Source organism: Halichoerus grypus, chromosome 1, assembly GCF_964656455.1.
Source record: "Halichoerus grypus chromosome 1, mHalGry1.hap1.1, whole genome shotgun sequence".
NCBI classification, from domain to species: Eukaryota; Metazoa; Chordata; class Mammalia; order Carnivora; family Phocidae; genus Halichoerus; species Halichoerus grypus.
The window spans coordinates 55,368,032-55,387,953 of NC_135712.1; the positions used below are offsets into that span (position 1 = coordinate 55,368,032).

The 19,922-nt window shown below is 39.0% G+C and overlaps 1 long non-coding RNA gene across 1 annotated transcript in view; it reads left to right on the forward strand.

The window, feature by feature from the left end:
* The window catches only part of LOC144379821 (uncharacterized), a 148,108-nt gene extending 133,864 nt beyond the window's left edge, over positions 1–14,244 (forward strand). The window contains exons 2-5 of the long non-coding RNA XR_013443226.1: positions 8,529–8,808; positions 11,742–11,810; positions 12,326–12,359; positions 13,709–14,244. This is a non-coding gene — a long non-coding RNA (uncharacterized LOC144379821). The remainder of the gene's footprint in view (positions 1–8,528; positions 8,809–11,741; positions 11,811–12,325; positions 12,360–13,708) is intronic.
* Positions 14,245–19,922: the final 5,678 nt, after the last annotated feature.

Consider the following 19,922-nt stretch of genomic DNA (forward strand, 5'->3'; position numbering starts at 1 on the left):
GAAGCTGCTTCACATTCATTCTCTCAATACCTGCTGCTTCTGTCCAGTTCCCTCAGCTACGTCTCCAGCTACCGTGCCTCCTCTCTGTCCTTCCTGAGGCAGAGGAAGTTTATACTCTGACTTGTCATAATAACTAGAAGTTCTTGCAAGGATTGCCTGGCTCTTGCGTTTCAGTGTCTTCTGACTCCTCTTGGACCTATATTCTAAAGTCTATATTTAAGAATCAGTTTGATACATTACTTAAAAATCCTATGTGGTTTCTGTAGAAATTTCTTGGCTAAAACTAGGATGAGTGAAGTGATGCTAATCAAGATAGATAACATTTCAGAAATAAAACATTGATACACAAAGCACCGAATAACAAAATATCAACATTGTTCATGAACACCCCATCAGGAATAGTGCCAATGCCAAGCCTTATTGGAAGCAGAAGCGAAATGGAAAATCAAGACTGATCCTATCTTTTATTCTTTATTGAAAATTTTTATACTTAGCTATAATAATGAGTGACTTTTTGCATTAATTTTGATTTTTAAAAAATGTTACATTAAAATATTATTTATTTTGATTACTGAGGGGTTTTTTGGTATCTTTTTAAAGTCTGTACCCTTATCAAGGTTCTCACATGCCTTATTGCCCTCACTCTGGTGTTGGCCCTGGGAGTTACAGTACATTTATAATTTTATTTAGGGAAAATTAATAACTTTTGTGCTTTTGAGTTCCTCAGTCATGAATGTGGTGTTTATTCAGGGCTTTTTGTATGCCCCATATTTATTGTGGGGCATATTTCTTCCATGAAGGTCCTGCATAATTTGAAAAATTATTCCTAGTACTTTATGACATTATTCTTTTAAATGGTTTTTATGTTTTTGTTATATTTAAAAATGGTTATGTTTACTGCTCATGCCTGTATCTATGCATCTTTTCCTTCTTTTTCCCAGTAATGCATATTGATGACTTCTATGTGTCAGACATTGTTCTAAGTTCTTTATATTAGCAGTAAACAAAACTAGTGAGGGAAGACAAGAAATAATCAGATAAGTCAATACAAAGAAAAGGTCAAGCAATAGAAAGGGTTATGAAAAAACTAAAATAGGCTGGATTGACAGAAAATGACTAAGGGCGGGGCTAAGACTGGGCTGTTGGAGTAAGTTACATACACTTTGAGACTGAATGTCAAGGACACACATATTTGAAGACCTAAGAAACATGAGATAAGCTCCAGAGAACAACTGAATAATATCACGATGGAAATTAGACATCCTGGCCCTTTACTTCTTTAGATCTACTGCGTTCTCTAGAACCTGAAAGTACTTTCTAATTCTGTTTTTTCCTCATTTTACTTATTCATTATTCAGTAAGCCAAAAATATTTATTGACACTTTACTATGCACCTTTCTCATTTTTAGCACTAAAGCATCTCTGAAAATTAAATTATTGATATACTAACAATGAAGAATTTAAAAAAATATTATTGTTATTGCACCTTAAGATGAACTATTTAGGTATAAGTCTTATGGCATATGTTCAAGATCTGTATGCTGAGAGCAAGAAAATACTGATGAAAGAAATCAAAGACAGATATGCCATATTCATGGACTGGAAGACCCAATTTGGTTCAGATCTTAATTCTTCCTAACTTGATATACAGAGTCGATACAATGACATTCAAAATCTCTGCAGTACTTTTTATATAAAATTAGCAAGCTGATTCTAGGATTGATATGGAAAGACAAAAACACTAGAATAGACAAACAATTTTGAAAAAAAAAAAAAAGACCAAAATTAGAAGACACAAAAAGATGCTCAACATTGTTATTAATTAGAGAAATACAGATTATAGCTACAATAAGATCTCATTATGCATTTATTAGAATAGCGAAGATTAAAAACAAAACAAATGACAATATTAAGTCTTGATGAGGATGTGGAATGGAACAACTTTCAAACATTGCTGGTGAGAATATAAAATGATATAACCATTTTTGAAAACAGTTGGGGAGTTTCTTATATAGTTTAACATACCCTTACTATACGATTCAGGAATTCCATTCCTGAGCACACGGACAAAAACATATTTGTGAATGTTTGTAACAGTTATTCTCATAATTGCTCCAAACTGGAAACAACCCAAATGTTCTTTAACTGGAGACTAGTTAAACAAACTGTGGTATATCCATACGATGGAATATTTCTTCAGCAATAAAAAGGAACAAACTACACAAAACAAAATAGATGAATCTCAACATCATTATACTAAGGGAAAGAAGCCAGACTCAGATGGCTACATACTGTATGATTCCACTTATATAACAACGTTCTGGAAAAAATAAAACTGTAGTAACAGAAAATGTTTTCAGTGGCTGCTTGGGGCTGAGGATGAGGGTGGGATTTCTTACAATGAAGAGGGGGAGCATATATTTTTGGAGTGAAGAAACTGTTCTTTATCTTGATTGTAGTGCTGGTTACAAGACTGTAGATGTTTGTCAATCTTTAAGGATCAATTTTCCAATATGTAAATTATGCCTTAATTTAACACAAGAAAGAAAAACAAATTATAGAGATACTAAAACATAGGGTTTTGTGTGTGTGTGTTTGTAATTTTTCTACCAACTCAGCATACTAAATTTGGTGATCTATCTGTCAAACTTCATTAAAGTTTTGTCATTCATTCATTCATTTATTGCTGTCTGAAATCTAAAGGAATGGAAGTCAGTGGTTTAGCACAGTGCATCCCAAAATGTAGTTTCTAGACTAGCATCAGCATCACCTGGGAACTGGATAGAAATGCAAATTCTCCAGTTGTACCCACAGAATCACAAACTTTGGTGGTGGGGCTCAGCAATCTGAGCAAGTCTTCCAGGTGACTCTGATGCACACTAATGTTTGAGATCCAACATCACTGTTTGCTTTATTTGGAATCACTGTAGTATGGCTTTAGGAGTAAAACAACCATATTTTTGAATTCTGGATCTGGATCTTTCAATGTGTGAGGTATTTCATCTTTCAATGTTTGATTTTTCTCATCTCTAAAATGGGGATTTTACTATCCCCCTCCTAACATTGTAATGCTTAAATAGAATAATGTCAGTAAAGTCCTTATCACAGAGTCTGACACGTAGCAAAAGCTCAATGAAGGGTAATTAGCTTTAAATATCACCTGACTCGGGGTGCCTGGGTGGCTCAGTTGTTAAGCATCTGCCTTTGGCTCAGGTCATGATCCCAGGGTCCTGGGATCGAGCCCCACATCGGGCTCCCTGCTCAGCGGGAAGCCTGCTTCTCCCCCTCCCATTCCCCCTGCTTGTGTTCCCTCTCTCACTGTGTATCTCTCTGTCAAATAAATAAATAAAATCGTTAAAAATAAATAAATAAATAAATAAATAAATAAATAAATATCACCTGACTCACAGTCTTGAATTTTTCCTTTTTTTCTTTGATGTATGCACAATGAAATTCATCTTAAGCACACATTTCAAACTGCTGTCTAGCTATTGCCATTGCATTTATTTAGGCAAGTGACTCCATGGTCCTAATTGGGTATTTTCCTTTTCCTTAGTGTTTTCCCATGTACTTTACATGTTTATTCTTGCTTTTTCTTAGACAAAACATTACTTGAAGAGAGAGACTGTCTGGTACTTTGGAGGCAGAATACATTTCCATTTTGCAGAGAGAGTGCCTTTGTTTGCATATTTATATTTTAGTCAGTCATTGCTTGGGTATTTGCAAAAATTGAATTAAAAATTAATTAAAATGAAAAATTAATTGGTTAACCTAAGGCAGAATATTCAGTAGCAGATATGAATATCAAGCCTTCTTCTCCTGATTCACAATCTATTTCCATAATCATGTTACAAGCTTAACATGTAGTATGTACATATGAACATATGTGTGTGTTGAGGGGAGGAAAGTTGATTGAAAAAGAAAAGCGAGAACACAGGGAAGAATGTATACCCATCAAAGATGAACAGGTAACCTTTTAAAAAGTGCTATGTCTCGATTTCTAAAATATAGGAAATTAATAATTTTGTACCAGTTTATCAGGTTGGAACCAATGATTTCCAGGAAAACTTATTGTCTTTTTTCAAGAGTTAGAGTTGAAAGGTACTTGGTATTATCCTTTATTTTCTGTTTCCCACAGGTGGCAAGTGCTTGCTTAATTATTCATGTGGCTCAGGAATGCAACTGCTTTTCGAATAGGAGGGACCTGCTAGGATATGTCACCATGTCCCTTTCACTCAGTATTCTGGAGATTTATTCCCTTTCCCTTAATTGGGAAAGTATTGAGAATGGCAAATTTATTTCCTTTTTGAGCATGTTCACTTGTATATCTGATTCAATTGAATTTGAAAATGAATGCATCTTTTGCATTGATGACTTTAGATTCCACTTTGACTTGCTCCACCTTGCATGGAAACTGCTATAATGCTGTTGTCGTCGTCGTAGTAGTAATAATAATAATAATAATAATATGGGGTCGTACTTGACAATAGTATTATCAAACAAAGTGTAAGTCTTGAAAAGAGAATTTAGTTAGGGGGTGGTTGAATCGTCCTCCGCAGTGGACAGATACAAAGAAGCAATTTCTCTTGCAGATGGCTTAATACCACTTGGGCATTTGTGTTTTTCCTTCTCTACTATGGGGAAGGAACATATTAAAAAAGAGGTTTCTCTAAACCTCTTGATGAATATTTAGGGTAATTTGTCTGATAAATAAATTTCTCATTTCTATTTCACTAAGATTTGCAATGCTTTATCATCATTGAAGATCTTCCAACTGTCTCCGGACCAGTTTTGGGAAACTTCTTGTACACTTGAGAGCTTTATAAGAAAATGTATTCTTCCATTTGATAGTGTGGCAACCAAGGAGGAGAGCTGCTCAGATCTCTTAAGAGAGACATTGTTCCAGTACAGAGCGCTGGGAGTTGACAACTTTCCTCCGCAGTGCCTTTGCGATCATCCTGGGCTTCTGTTCTGGTTGAGGGCATACCCCTTCAAAGTGGTCTATGCCACTGACTGAGCATGGCAGGACTACCAGAGCCTGGCTATTTCTATTCAACATGAGATGAGACTCTTCTAAAGCACAGTTTTGGCTTCAGAAGTTTTCCATTGGGTTGGCTAAGGCTCAGGCCGATCTGTTTGATAGTCTGAGGTTCTCTCTGCCTAATCCTGCTTTGTTTAATCTTTCCAAGGTGTTGCCTCCCCATAAACCACTTGTGCTTCTAATTTCTCATCTTAGCTTCTGCTTCTAGAAGCAGATCAACTGACACAGGAATGATTGCTGTAAAAATTCAAACAAGATGACAGTATTTACATTAAAGAATAAAATTCTCTTTCACCAACACCTTTTCCATATTTCACTGTTCTTCCCTAATCTGCCCTTACATGCATGGTTATTTTACACAAGTAGGATCTTGGGGTCAAGTGTAGAGGTTAAGAGCACCGACTGAGAACTGACTGCTGGATTATCAGCCCTCATTCACAGGTTATAAACTGTGTGATTGGGATATGCCTCAGCTTCCTCATTTGCAGATGTGTAAAGTAATAGTGCTGCTTCACGTGAATATTAGCAAGAAGAAGTGAATTATTATACGTAAAGCATTTAGATTGCCACAAATCAGTGCTTTATGAGTTTGCTCTTTGTAGTTATAGCAGTAGCACGGCATTGAACCTTGCTTTCCACACTTAGAAATGTACTGGGGCTATCTTCCTGTTTTCCCGTCTTCCTCATCTACTTCTTTCTTTTGTCAGAAACAGGTACTTTTCTTAAGGAGAGTAATGATTTTTGTTTGCTTTTGAAAAGCAACTTTATTGAGATACAACTGACATTTAATAAACTATACTTACTTAAAGTATACAATTTGGTGAGTTCTGATACATGTACATACTTGTGAAGCATCACCACCATCAAGATGGTGAATATCTCCTTTCTCCTCAATGCCTCCTCATGCCCCCTTGTAATCCTTTGCTCCCACTCTTCCATCATGCCCTTCCCAGGCAATGACTGATCTGCTTTCAGTCGTTATATTTTGCATTTTCTAGACTTTATAGACTCATAAAATGTGTACTATATTTTGCTTATATATGATACAGGGTATGGACCAAAGTTCATATTTTTGCCTGTGGATGTCTATTATCCCACCACTACTTGTTGAATAGACAACGTTTTCTCTACTAAGTTGCCTTTGTCCTTGTGTTAAAGTTTATGCCAATATCAGTTGTCTTGGTTACTTGATTACTGTAGCTGTGTACTAAGTCTTGAAATCAAAATGTGTTCACTCTCTAATTTTGTTCTCCTTTTACAAAGTTGTTTTATCTGGGATGACTTTAAGGATAGGTGGCAAGGGAAGAATTTTTTTACTGCATTGTTTCTTAAAGAGAGTTATTTTAATTAAATGTCACCTTTGTTTTAAGATTTTATTTATTTGATGGAGAGAGAGCACAAGCAGGGGGAGTGGCAGGCAGAGGGAGAGGGAGAAGCAGGCTCCCCGAGGAGCAGGGAGCCCGATGCGGGGCTCTATCCCAGGACCCTGGGATCATGACCTGAGCTGAAGGCAGTCACTTAACCAACTGAGCCACCCAGGTGCCTAAAATGTCACTTTTATAACAGACACCTAACCAGAGAGGCTATGTGGATGGCAAATAAGCATACTAAAAGATGCTCTATATCATATGTCATCAGGGAAACACAAATTAAAATGAGATACTACTACATACCAGTTAGAATGGCCAAATTCCTGAACACTGCAATGTGGAGCAACAGGGATGCACACTTGCTGCTGGTGGGAATGAAAAATAGTACAGCCACTTGGGAAGACAGTTTGGTGGTTTTTTGTTTTTATAAAACTAAACATATTCTTTTTTAAATTTATAAATATATATATAACACATATATATAATTAATTTATTTGGTATGATTTAGTATATATAACATCAACTATAATAAAATATTATGCAAACTAAACATATTCTTATTATAAGATCCGGCAATGGTGTTCCTTGTTTATTTATACAAAGGAGTTAGAAACTTACGTCCACACAGAAACCTGCACATGTTAATAGTGTTAATGTTAATAGTGGCTTTTATTGGCGGGGGGACGCCTGGGTGGCTCAGTCAGTTAAGTGACTGCCTTTGGCTCAGGTCATGATCCCAGAGTTGTGGTACTGAGTCCTGCATCGGGCTCCCTGCTCCCCGTGGTGGGGGGGGGGGAGGGGAGCCTGCTTCTCCCTCTCCCTCTCCCTCTCCCTCTGCCTGCCGCTCCCCCAGCTTGTGCTCCTGTGCTCTCTCTGACAAATAAATAAATAAAATCTTAAAAAAAAAATAGTGGCTTTTTTAAAAAAGAGAGGCGGGGGAGGGGCAGTGGGAAAAGGAGAAAGAGAATCTTAAGCCACCCAGGAGCCCCAGTAATGTCTTTATTTATAATCGTCAAGACTTGCAAGCAATCACGATGTCCTTCAGTAGGTGAATGGATAAATAAACTGTGGTACATCCATACAGTGGAATATTATTCAGTGCTAAAAAGAAAACAGCTAGCTGGGGTGCCTGGGTGTTTCAGTCGGTTAAGCCTCTGACTCTTGGGTTCGGCTCAGGTCATGAAGTCATGGGTCATGAGATTGAGCCCCAGGTCAGGCTCTGTGCTCAGTGGGGATTCTGCTTGTTCCTCTGCCTCTCCCCCCACTTGTGTGCTCTTTCTCTCTCTATCTATCTCTCAAATAAATCTTGTGGCTCAGTCAGTTAAGCATCTGACTTTAGCTCAGGTCATGATCTCAGGGTCCTGGGGTCAAGCCCCGCGGTGGGCTTCCTGCTCAGCAGGGAGTCTGCTTGTCCCTCTGCTCCGCCCCCTGATTGTATGCTCACTCGCTGTCTCTCTCTCTCTCTCCCTCTCTCAAATAAATAAAATCTTTAAAAAAACAAATTTTTAAAAAATAAAAAAAAAAAACCCCTCAGCTCTCAAGCCATGCAAAGACATGAAGGAAACTTAAGTGCATATTACTAAATGAAAGAAGCCAATCTGAAAAGGCTACATATTATATGATTTCAACTATATGACATTCTGGAAAAGGCAAAAAGTATGGAGACAGTAAAACAATTAGTGGTTCGCAGGGGTTAGGGAATGGGGAAGAGGGATGAACAGGCAGAGCACGGAGCATTTTTTTAGGGAAGTGAAAATACTCTGTGTAATACTATGATAATGGATGTATGCCATTATACATTTGTCCAGAACCACAGACTGTATAACACCTGGAGTGAACCAGGAGGTAAACTGTGGACTTTGGGTAATTAGGATATGTCAGTGTAGGTTTATCATTTACAACAAATGTACCATTCTGGTTGGGGATGTTGGGGATGGGAAAGGCTACGTATGTGTGGGAATAGAGGGTATGTGGGAAATCTCTGTACCTGCCCCTCACTTTTGCTCTGAACCTAAAACTTCTCGAAAAGATAAAGTAAAAAAAAAAAAGTCACTTTCGCAGGGAACTTCATCTGGGTGTTGGCCACGGCATCACTGAGCAGAATTGCTTCGTTGCAGTGGCATTTGTGATGTGGCACGTGCCTCTCTGGTCACCAGCCTGCAGAAAGCTCGTTGAGAGAATTTGTTGCCACATACAATGCATCCGGCTGTCATTGACTCAGATCCTCTTAGCCTTCACGGGCACTACTCGCTGCCATCTTCAGCACTTCTAACACAGCCTGTTCACCAAGTCTTCGACAGCTCGATTTGGCCATGCTGCTGCTCACACCTTCCCCTGTTGGGACGTTGTTCGCTCAGTTACTGACTGCGGCCGTTGCCCCAAAGCCAACTGCTTCAGGTAAAGATAACCCCAAGTGGGTTCCCAGGCAGAGTGTGGAGGACGTGAAGTTTTTCCAGAGCTTTCATAATAGATGGGTGGAAGTGGGCGGGTGAGTCTGAAAGAAGGCGCTCCCAAGAATGTTAGAGTTCCTCCTGATGATGCAGTCCCTAAAAAAGCTGGCTGGAGGTGGCAGGGGCTGGCGACAGGGGGGCGGACACAGCTCTCTGCTTACTGGGAGAATGTTCTTAGGTTCATTTTCCCATACCGTTTAGGAAGAGAGGATCAAGGGTATTCTTAGAGGCTGGCCACTGGAATGTTTCAGGATAAGCTTGGCACTAGTCAGAGTCTCTGGATCAGCAGGGAAGGCTCAGAGTGGACGATTGGTTACTTAAATGTGGGGATAAGGAGGTGAGAAATGAGCATAGATTATAGCAAAGGCACACGTATCCAGTGAAGGAGATTCATGGATTGACAAGGATTAAGACAGTCATTGGAACTCATATAGTTTGGTCAGGGAAAAGTATGCTTTATAAATAAGGCAACCAACGGATCTTTTTATTTAACACTCTCAAAAACACATAATCATACTCAAATTGATTCTACGAACACCTACTCCCAGATGGGATCTGGGGGTACGGCGATTGAGAATACGTCTTGGACCTAGCCTCAAGGAGCTGTGTAACAGCTGGGGTGACTTCGTGCCTCTCTTCCTTATGCAGCTGTGTGGAGCAACACACGTGGGTTCAGAATCTCGAGTTCACCAGGGGCCCATTACCAGAGCTGGCCTTTATTGGAGAGTTAGACAGGAAGCTCATTATGGAAAACCGCCAGGTGCTTTGAGGCCTCTTTTTGCCTTCTTTCTCCTCCCTCCTTCCTCTAATGGCTTGCCTGGAAGTTGACAGAGCATAAAAGCTATCAAAAAGATGCTGCTTCATGTAGCTCTCAGAGAAAGCTCCTTTTTGTTTACTGTGGGTAATTGTTCCTTTTTTGTTTTTATACCATTAAGTACCTCTGACTTCCCAGCTTCAACCAGCCACCAGTTTTCATTCTTCAGTAGGAAGAAAAGAATACAATAAATATGTAAATGAAGAGATAAATAGTAAACAGAAGTAAAACAGTAAAATGCTCAACACCTCAATTAGAGATGTGAGTCGATTGGATCGATGGATCAGACTTGGACCCGCATTCCGTGTCTCAAATTTTGAAATAAGAGTTGTTTTATTTATCTCGGAATGAAACCTTTCAAGGGACTGTTCAAAAGCATCGGGTATATTAACAGTTGGCCGCCACATCCTACTGACAGCATGTGATTCTGTAGCTGCAGTATGAACTGAAAGGCACTTCATCTGGTTGGGACAATTCACTCCTTCTGGTCCCCGAATTTCTCCAAATCCCATGAAACTCTCTTTGGCCTAACTGAACACTTGAGGGAAAAACTGTAATTTTCTTTGAAAATTGTGAGTAATAATAAAGATAAATATTGTCATATGCAGTAGAAATCTTCTGGTATTGTTTGATTATCCTAAAAAGGTTCTCACTTCAGGCTTACGAAGGAGGTAGCGCGTCAGAGGGAGAAACTGAGTAATGGCTTGACCGAAGACATACACTAAGCCTTTGTTATGTGAAGAAAGGAGCCGTGCTCCACAGATTCCCGTCCCGAAGGCTTAGTTGTGCAATGCATGCGATCAGCAGGTGTGTCAAGGTGACTTTTTCCCACCATAATTCTTCAAGTTTGGTGTTATTGTCTCATTTTGCCAGTAAGGAAATCGGGGCTTAGAGCAATGAAATAACCTGTTCAAGATTCCTGTTCATGAAGGTGTGGAGAGAACTTCAGACCCATGACTGACAACCCTGAACGCCCTGTCTTTCCCCCTGTATGCCTGGCTGTCTCTAAATTGCAGACACTGAATGGGACAGATGTGAGGTAAAGCCATTGTTGCTTTCCATGAAGGACTCTGCTGTGTGTTCCCTGGAACATTTTAAAATATCCATTGTTCAGATCAACACAGCCATGATAGTCACTGAATCTTTCAAGCAAGCAAGGCCATGGATTTCTAAGAGAGTGTCTATATCCTCTTCATTCTTGTTTCTGAGGGCTAATGTATTCATAATATTTAATTTATTAAGGTCAATCCAAACTCCACAAATAATGTAGAGGGAATATAAATAGATTCCATTGACACATATTCTTTCTACCTCAATTACTGGTAAATAAAATTTAAATATGGATAACCTAATATGATATTATGCTTAATATTTGATTTGTTTCTGTTTAGATTTCATATGAATATTTTAAAATCAAACTGCTGTAGAAATAAAATGTACATGATTTACTTTATATTTGAATTATCTATTCTTATGTATCATAATACATAATTGTCAGTTCACAGTTATGATAGTGTATTAAAAATAAAATAATTAGTAACTTTTCTTCTTTTTAGTTTTTTGGATATGCACCGTGGGTATTGAAGCAAGTTTTTCTGTTTTCTTATGATTATAGTATGTTTTCCTCATTTGGTTTAGGATCTTGGTCAATCACAAATTTTCCCTGTTGTAATTTCTCTCTCTCCAATATGAAAATAATAATAATAATTTGTCACCAATTAGAATGATTTCTGAGAATTGACTTTTTGGTTCTATATGTATAACAACAGCAACAAAAAGAAGGGAGAAAGTATGTCAAGTTTGTTTCCCCAAAAAATTAGGTGTAATTGTTCATTGTTGGCAATTTATATTCTAAAGTATTAAAGGTAGAAAAGACTACGGAGGCCAAATGTCAAGTGTTCCAGTCCACTTTTTCCCTTTCTCTTAATGTAGAGTCTCCTTTTATCAAGTGTTCCTTCTTTCTCTTTCTTTCTCATTATCTGTATATGTATGTATGTAACTTCTGTAGTTAAAAAATAATTCAAACATAAATCTAAGAATACATTGTTTACTATTGTGTTTTCTAGGATAATAATTATGAAGTTAAGTAATATATTTGATGTCTTACTCCGTCTCATTCAAAGGACCTCAAAATTGTATGTATGCAAATCCACAACAATGGAAGGTCAAGTAATGGCATTTTTAACCACTCGGTTATGCATGCAGAATGATGTATTTGTATTTTCTATATGCTTGCAATTTAGAAGAGTCAATGCTCAGTGTAAGGACATTCAAATTACAAAACACAAAATCAATTTTTCATAAATTATATTCAGTGCAGAATCATCAGATTCCTTTTGCCAGGTGAGGGGCAGTTCAGTATAGAGAAAAGTGCTTAGATACTATTTGTTGGCTATTTGACCTGATTTTCTCACGTGGAAAATGGAACTAATAAAATCTGCATTCAGTCTTTTTTGTGAAGATTAAAAATAAGATGTTAAATTAACTAATACCTGTTAAGAGCTTGCAGTATGCTAAACACAGTGCAAGGCAGTTGACACAGTGTCTGACATAGAGTAGGCATGTGCTGAATGGGAGTCTTTATCAACAATTTAATAACTGTTTCCCTTATGATTAAATTGTTTATGACTTTTGGTTTGTTTGTTTTCAGCAGTGCACTGGTCCTAAAAAGTGAAGTCAGCCGGGTAATCTTTGTTTCTTCGGGGGTTTGACCTTGTAGCCTTGTGAAATTTACAGGTTAGTTTCAATTCTTGGCTAACTCTACTCTCTTCTAGAGAGAGTCATGAAATCCTATCCTCAGTCAAATCCCCATAGCCTAAAATAAATCACAGTGACCCTAAATGAAAGCCAAGCAGCCAAAACCAGCCCATGCCCTTCGGGGCATCTTAAATTTTGATATTTCAATTTTGTTTGTAAGAGAAGCTGTAAGAGTGTTTCCAGTGTATGAATATCCCTTTTCTTTCTTTCTTTCTTTTTTTTTAAAGATTTATTTATTTATTTATTTGAGAGAGCTAGAATGAGAGAGAGAGTACATGAGGGGGTGAGGGTCAGAGGGAGAAGCAGGCTTCTCGCTGAGCAGGGAGCCCGATGCAGGACTCGATCCCGGGACTCTGGGATCATGACCTGAGCCGAAGGCAGTTGCTTAACCAACTGAGCCACCCAGGCGCCCCGAATATCCCTTTTCTTAAGAAATCAGACATTGCATTTATGATTTAAAGAGTGCAAAAAGGAAGCAAGTTGGTCACAGCAATTGTAATGTATAGAGCTGATAAAGATGAATTCAGAGGGTACATCAGTGTCCTGATGATTTTAAACTAAGTACAAGATTGATTTAAGCTTTGTTTACAATGGTCTTTCTTTATCTATGGAACTTTATTAATTTTTTAAAGATTTTATTTATTTGAGAGAGAGAGCACGAGCGGGGGGAGGGGGTGGAGGGGCAGAGGGAGAGGGACAAGCAAACTCCGTGCCGAGTAGGGAGCCCAGCGCGGGGCTCGATCCCATGACCCTGAGATCATAACCTCAGCTGAAGTCAGACACTTAACCGCTTAACCTACTGAGCCACCCAGGAGCCCCTATCTATGGCACTTTAAAGAAAACTGTGAAAGGAAGGAAAATTATATCCTAGGTTATGATACCACAGTTATTTATTCCTGGGAAGCAAAGATACGTACTCAGCTTACTGTGTTCCACAAACTTTGCTTGATGATGCTGGGCAGGGCTGTGTGCACTGACAGTGATATTAGGCTCTAGGGACTCAAATGAGTCAAATGCATTCAGGAAACTTGCTGCGTTGTTAGGTCTTTACACTGTGCAGTTTGGGACATTGTGTCAAATAATGTCTCTCTAGCTAGAATCTCTTTGAGGACAGTGTATGTTTTATATTGTTGTATTCTCCCCAGCTTTCAGTGATCCTCACCAAGAACAAGCTGTCCGTGAATACTTGTTAACCAACAGTCTTCCTGTCTGACTGAAGACATGAAAGAAAACCTAATTTTCAGACATCTTACGGCTTTCATTTTCTGTTTTCTAGCTTTCCTTTATTCATGGTTCAGGAAGAAAGCCATCTTGATGGAAAAGCTGCTTGTGAAGCTGCATTGGTATAAGTCCCGCCAGCATTACAGCTCTGCCCTCCGCACGCTGCCCGGGTCTCAGCCCGTCCTCACAGCCGGGTGTTCTGTAACTTGGAGCAGTTGAATTTGATGTCTTTCCGATACCCTGACTATCCTTCTGTCCTGTGTGCTTGCTCCTAATTAACCAAAGGTGAAGGACCGTGGCAGGGCTGCCTCTTGTGTCAAATCCATTTATCTGTTCTTTCCCACGCAACTTGCAAACTAGAGGATCCGGGACAACTCCCAGTGGGTGTCTGTAGTGTAAGGGAAAAATGCTTCTCGGAGGTTGTGGTTGCGGTGTGGGCCCCTTACATTAGCATGTGTTTGTATGTTGCTTAGAAGCATGGATCCGGAGTCAGCAGAGCTGGGTTTGAGTTCTTTGCCATTTGCTACTTGTGTGACCACAGGTTAATGACTTATCTGCCCCTCCTCCCTTTAATCTATTTTCTTGATTAAAAATCTTACACAAAATGCTTAAGCTCTTTGACTCTTCAGTTTTCTTACCAACAACAAATTGAAAAGAGCAGCATCTATCATACAGATTTGTTTTAAATGAAATAATCCAAATAGAGTATTTACACCCTATTTGGTGCACAATTTGCCTTTGATAAATAAGTGTTTCCTAGTATTGCTTTGTTCCTCTTTCCGTATCAACATTGAATTATAATCCATTGTACAGCTCTTGATATGTCATCAGTATATAGACCATTTTACAGCTCAGTATCAGCTTCTCTGCCTCATTCACTGCAATAAGATCTGAAATTTATCTCCCTTCCTTTCTCCCTCTCCCTCCCCACCCCCTTTCTTATTAGTCTAGCTTTTGTAGGTCCTACAAATTTTAGGTTTAAGATAACCAGGGTCTCCGTTTCCTTATTGTTTTGCCTTTATTTTTGTTCACTATTCATGGCGTCCTTAACTTTTGACTTTCTGAACTGGAAACTATACCCTTGAACTTGATGAAAAGTAAATCTGCTATAATTCAGAAGCTGCCGTCTGTGGAAAGCTCCAGCAATGAATATAGAAACTCTACAGCCTTATAAATCAATAGAATTCACTTTTCTGTTCTAATTTAAAGTTATTTTGGGTAGGTCTTGAATGGAACAAAGTTTCTGATGTTTTGAATTGTTGAAAGAGACAAGGCCTATTTCTGCATTAAAAAAATCTGCTGATGCGAACACTCTTCCATTCCTACAGCATCTTGCTCAGAGGCAAGTTGAGTCAGGGACAGTGGTATGCACCAAGACCGCTCTTTTTTTAGGGCCATCGTGAGAGTAGCCCTGTAAGGAAACCAGTCTGAGTTTGGCTGCCAAATCACTGGAGCTTGAGAGAGATTCATTGGAAAGATCGTGAGAATGCCTGCTGCCCAACTCCTAGGAACCTTGTGGCGGGAGGAGATAGAGGTTATGAGCCACCTTCTTCGTTGAGGGTAGGAGCCATTGGTCCCTCCTTGCTTATCATCAGGCGACTACTGAGAATCACCCACAGCCATTGACTGGACAATCCTGTGTGCCACCCACAATTACTTAATTATGTGAAAAATGAATGATTGGATCTAATAATTAGTAATTCATTAATTATCAGATCTAACAATGACTAATTAATAGATCTAATGACAATTGATGAGATCTTAATAAATCAAATTAAATTTGTTAGGAGATAGAGAGCATGTGAGTAAAGTGGGGAAGTAATACAAGATGCACTGAAAGCCAGATACAAAGTTTTAGCTTCCTGTGACAGGAGATCAGGATCCATGGAAGGTTCTTAAGTCAGAAAATTGCACCACAAAGGTAGCATTCGGGGATTATTGGTCCAACAGCAATAATTATTTAGCAAGAGATGGTGGGAGTGAGGGGAGCCTATTGTTCTAGAGCCTGGACTGAAAATAGCAATGGCAGAGATAGAATAAATACTAAAAGGAAATGATGGGCAGACACTGTGGTCCACTAGAATCCTGGAATAAAGGAGGGACTACAGCATGGTTCCTTTCTAGGCTCTAACAGGTTGGATTTAGCCAGCCCTGAGAATCCAACCAAAAAACCAGGTCAAATGAGCAGTGGGTCACTGCATTGAAAGGAAATCACTAAGGGAGTATTTAGAAAGAGAGAGAAGGAAACCCAAAGATAGACTTCAGCGTTGCTACGAGGTTGTTTTGTTTTGTTTTTAGGTTTCTGGAGTCAGGCAGACCTGGGCTTTAATCCCACTCCTATGTGTTATATTTTGTACTAGTTCCTACATTTCTTTGAGCTTTATTTTTCTTATCCATAAACTGGGGAGGGGATAATAACCGCAACGTAGGAGACGATTTGTAAGTAAATGTGTTATAGTAGATAAAGGTCTGGAGCACAGGGTTGGGCACGGTAAGCACCCAGTAAATGGAACCTGATAAAAATATTACATGTTCAGTCCCTTGTGGTTAGAAGTGAGTATTGGGGAATGTTGAAATTGGGAGTTGAAAGTCAGGAAATTTCCTCTCTTCCTCTATAAGGCCTGGACTTTAAAAATAATACTATCTGCTTTTTGAGTACAGCATTTGAATTATTGTTTAGGTGAAAAGATTCTAGTTTTTACCCTGGACACAGATACTTTTAAAATCCCTTGGAGGTTGCCAGTGGACCCTGCAAGGGAAAGTAGTCCCTAATGATGAGCTAGTCATAAAATGCATCATTAATTTGTCCACTTTGATAGAGGTTATTTATTGAGATCAGTGTGGATTTCACTGTCTCTGAGTCACCACAGCCCTGATAGTGCTCTTTCCTTTTAAAGGGAAGCTACAGCTTAATCATGCAATGAAGGATTTAAAATTACAACTCCTAAGACCTGACAAAATACTTTTCTGCCCCACCGACTGACATAAAATGCAAATAATAATTCTGCATTACTTCTCCAGGACATCGTATGGAATAATTAGTTAATGAATGTCAAGAATGTCAAGAGTGTAAAAAATAATGATTAAACAGAATAAATGCTAAAAATTATTGTTATTTATTTTTTGCCATCATGGCTTTATCTCATTTCAGTAGCCTGGACCTTTTTCTACAGCTGCAAAAATGCATTTGGTAATTATAAGAATTAATCAAGCCCCAAACTGGATTACGGTAAGAATTAATCAAGCCCCAAACTGGATTATGGTGGTGGCAGACATCCTTAATTACAGGCAATGGAAAGCGAAGGTCATTGCTGGTTTAAATCCAGCGTAGGTCAGTGCAGAGAAAAAACCATTAACAGCTGAATGTGATTTTATGCTCTGAACAGAATAAATTGCTGCTTCAGCCCAATTTCTTAGTAAACAGGTGTCCCACATCTGAGCTAACAATCACAAAAAGGACCAACTGGCCCCTTCACTGGCAACCTCGATAAACGGAGGTTCTCAGTACTGGCTTCACATTAAGCTTACCTGAGGAGCTCTGGAAAGGTAGATGCCCAGAATTAAGTCAGCATCTCCAGGAATAGAACCCCGGCACCCGGCTTTTTTCTTTTCTTTCTAGCTCTCTCTCTTTTTAAATAATGCTCCAGGTAATTCCATTGTGCAGCCACATTTATACATCACTGCTCCATAGGAAGGAAAAGACAAAAAGCAATGTTTCTTCCCAATAGCTTTGCAGTGACCCACAACCTATGGTGAAGCGTTTATTTCAGTGATGCGCATATAATGTAAGGCCTGTAGATAAAAAATAGGCTAATAGACCTTAGTTTATTTGTTTACCTAGTTGATGGCTTTGGGGACTATTATGTTGCTTTAAAAAATGATCTGTAATCCCAACATCAGCCACCACTTGGATATCTGATGCTATAACCTGCCTGCAGACATGGATATTTGAGGCCTATAAAAGGTTTCTGAGGTTTCAACGCTCATATCTATTTATCACCCTGTTGATACACAATTTAGATCTTTGCCTGGGGATGGAAAAGTTTTTACACTTATTAACTTCATATAAGAAACACAAATGCTTGATTTTTTACCTACCATCTTAAATCCAGGCCATGGAGCAAGATGTCTCTTAGTCCCTGCCCCCCTTCTGATTGGTGAGTGACAAAGAAGTGTGAGCTACAAGCAATCATACATGTGGAGTGTACTTGAAAAGGAAGCTAGCTAGCTAAACCCATGGAGATCACTTAGTATCTCAAGTGCTCTAGAGCTCCCAGAAAGTTTCATCAGGTCAATAGTATCTTCTCTCTCCATTTTCTCCACAATGCTGTTATCTTCTATTCAGGAGACAGGCCACTGGCAAGGATGAGCCAAACATAATGGCACTCTCTCATCACCTACCTCCTAGAAGAGCTCTGTGTATGATCACCATGATTGCACCCAGTGACCAAAGTTCAAGGGCCACTGAATTGCCACATCTAGAGAAGGAAATTCTGTACAACTAGCTTTATTCACTGGCCAGGAATCAGTTTTGGTATTATTATTTTTAAAGCAAACATCTTTTTTTCCCAAAGATGTTATTTATTTATTTGAGCGATTAAAAGATTGAGAGAGAGAGAGAGAACATGAGCAGTGGGGAGGGGCAGAGGGAGAGGGAGAAGCAGACTCCCCACTGAGCAGGGAGCCCGATGCAGGGCTCCATCCCAGGACCCTGAGATCATGACCTGAGCCGAAGGCAGACGCTCAACCAACTGAGCCACCTAGGAGCCCCGTAAAGCAAACATCTTATCTTCTCTCTAGACTGAAAACTTGTAGAGTTTTAGACTAAGAAGAAATTCAACTTCCCTATTTTTTGGATGAGAAAACTGAAGCCTATAATCACACAGCTAGTTGGTGGAAGAGGCAGAATTCAAACTGAGGTCTCCTAACCCCCACCAGATGCTCTTTCTACCTCTTAAGTAACAGTGGCTTAGGGATGATGACCCATGAGGCACCATGAGGACCTATGAGGACCCATGAGGAGCATTGCTCAGGGTTTGGGATGAGGCTGTGTCACTGTTCCTGTGCTTTTGGGGGTGTCCCTTGTTTACAGTAAAGTTTTGCAGTGAAAAAATTCTCTGTAAAATATCTGAACTCTTCAGAAAAATATGGGGGACGGTACAGTTGTGCAAGAAGCAAATCTAATGATCAGCATGTGGAATTGCAACACACTATCCTTACTTGGGAGATACATTGGACAGAAATTTCTCTTCACTGAAACTATTGGGTTATTTCTAATATCCTTTAATATGTAAAATAACCTAAAAACCTTTAACACAATATGCCAACAGTGGTGTTTTTTCCTTAGTATTTCAGCTTCATAGTACTTTGAATTATGTACATATATTAAAAATGACACCAGAATAATGGAGGGGAAAGGCAAGCGTCTATGTTGTCCCATTTTAAAAACATGAATTAAGTCTGTATACGTTCAGTATTTCAGCAGTGCATCATCATTAAATTTTCTGATTTTATGCTTATGTCAAATTGCTTCCATAATGCTTAATTTCCCATATTACATCTGATGTTGGTTTTTAAAGAAATTGCAAATTACAACAGCTAGTTCAGTGGCTGATACAAGTAGATGGTCATACAGTACATTAAACTGTAATTGCCTTTCCCACAAGCCCTAATTATAAAGTATTAAAGGCAGCAAAGAAGGGACTGATAGAAAACCGTTTCTCATAACAAGTCCATGCCCTTTTGGGTCTTATGTACCAGTGTGGGAATACGAAAATAAACCAAATCATTTGAAGTCAGAGATGAATGATAACAAGCAAAATCCAGTAGGGCTTAAAGGGGTAGAATGGATAGGGGTTGCTTTTCAGATAGGTTGGTCAGAAAATGACTCTCTGATAAAGTAACATTTGGCGGAGATATTAATAAAGGGACCAAGAGAGCTATGCTGCTGTCTGGTAAAAGAGTATGTTCAGTTTAATAGATAATAATACTATTTCACATTTTAAAACATTTTTTTAAAGATTTATTTTATTTTAGAGAGAGAGAGCGCGCACGTGTGAGTGTGGGAAGGGGCAGAGGGAGAGGGAAAGAACCCTCAAGCAGACTCCCCGCTGAGTGCGGAGCCCACCATGGGCTCCGTCCCAGGACCCTGAGATTATGACCTGACCCAAAAATCAAGAATCAGACCCTTAACCGACTGAGCTATCCAGGTGCCCCTCACATTTTTAAACTGTTTAAGAAGAAGCTTTCTAACTCGCACATTTATTGAG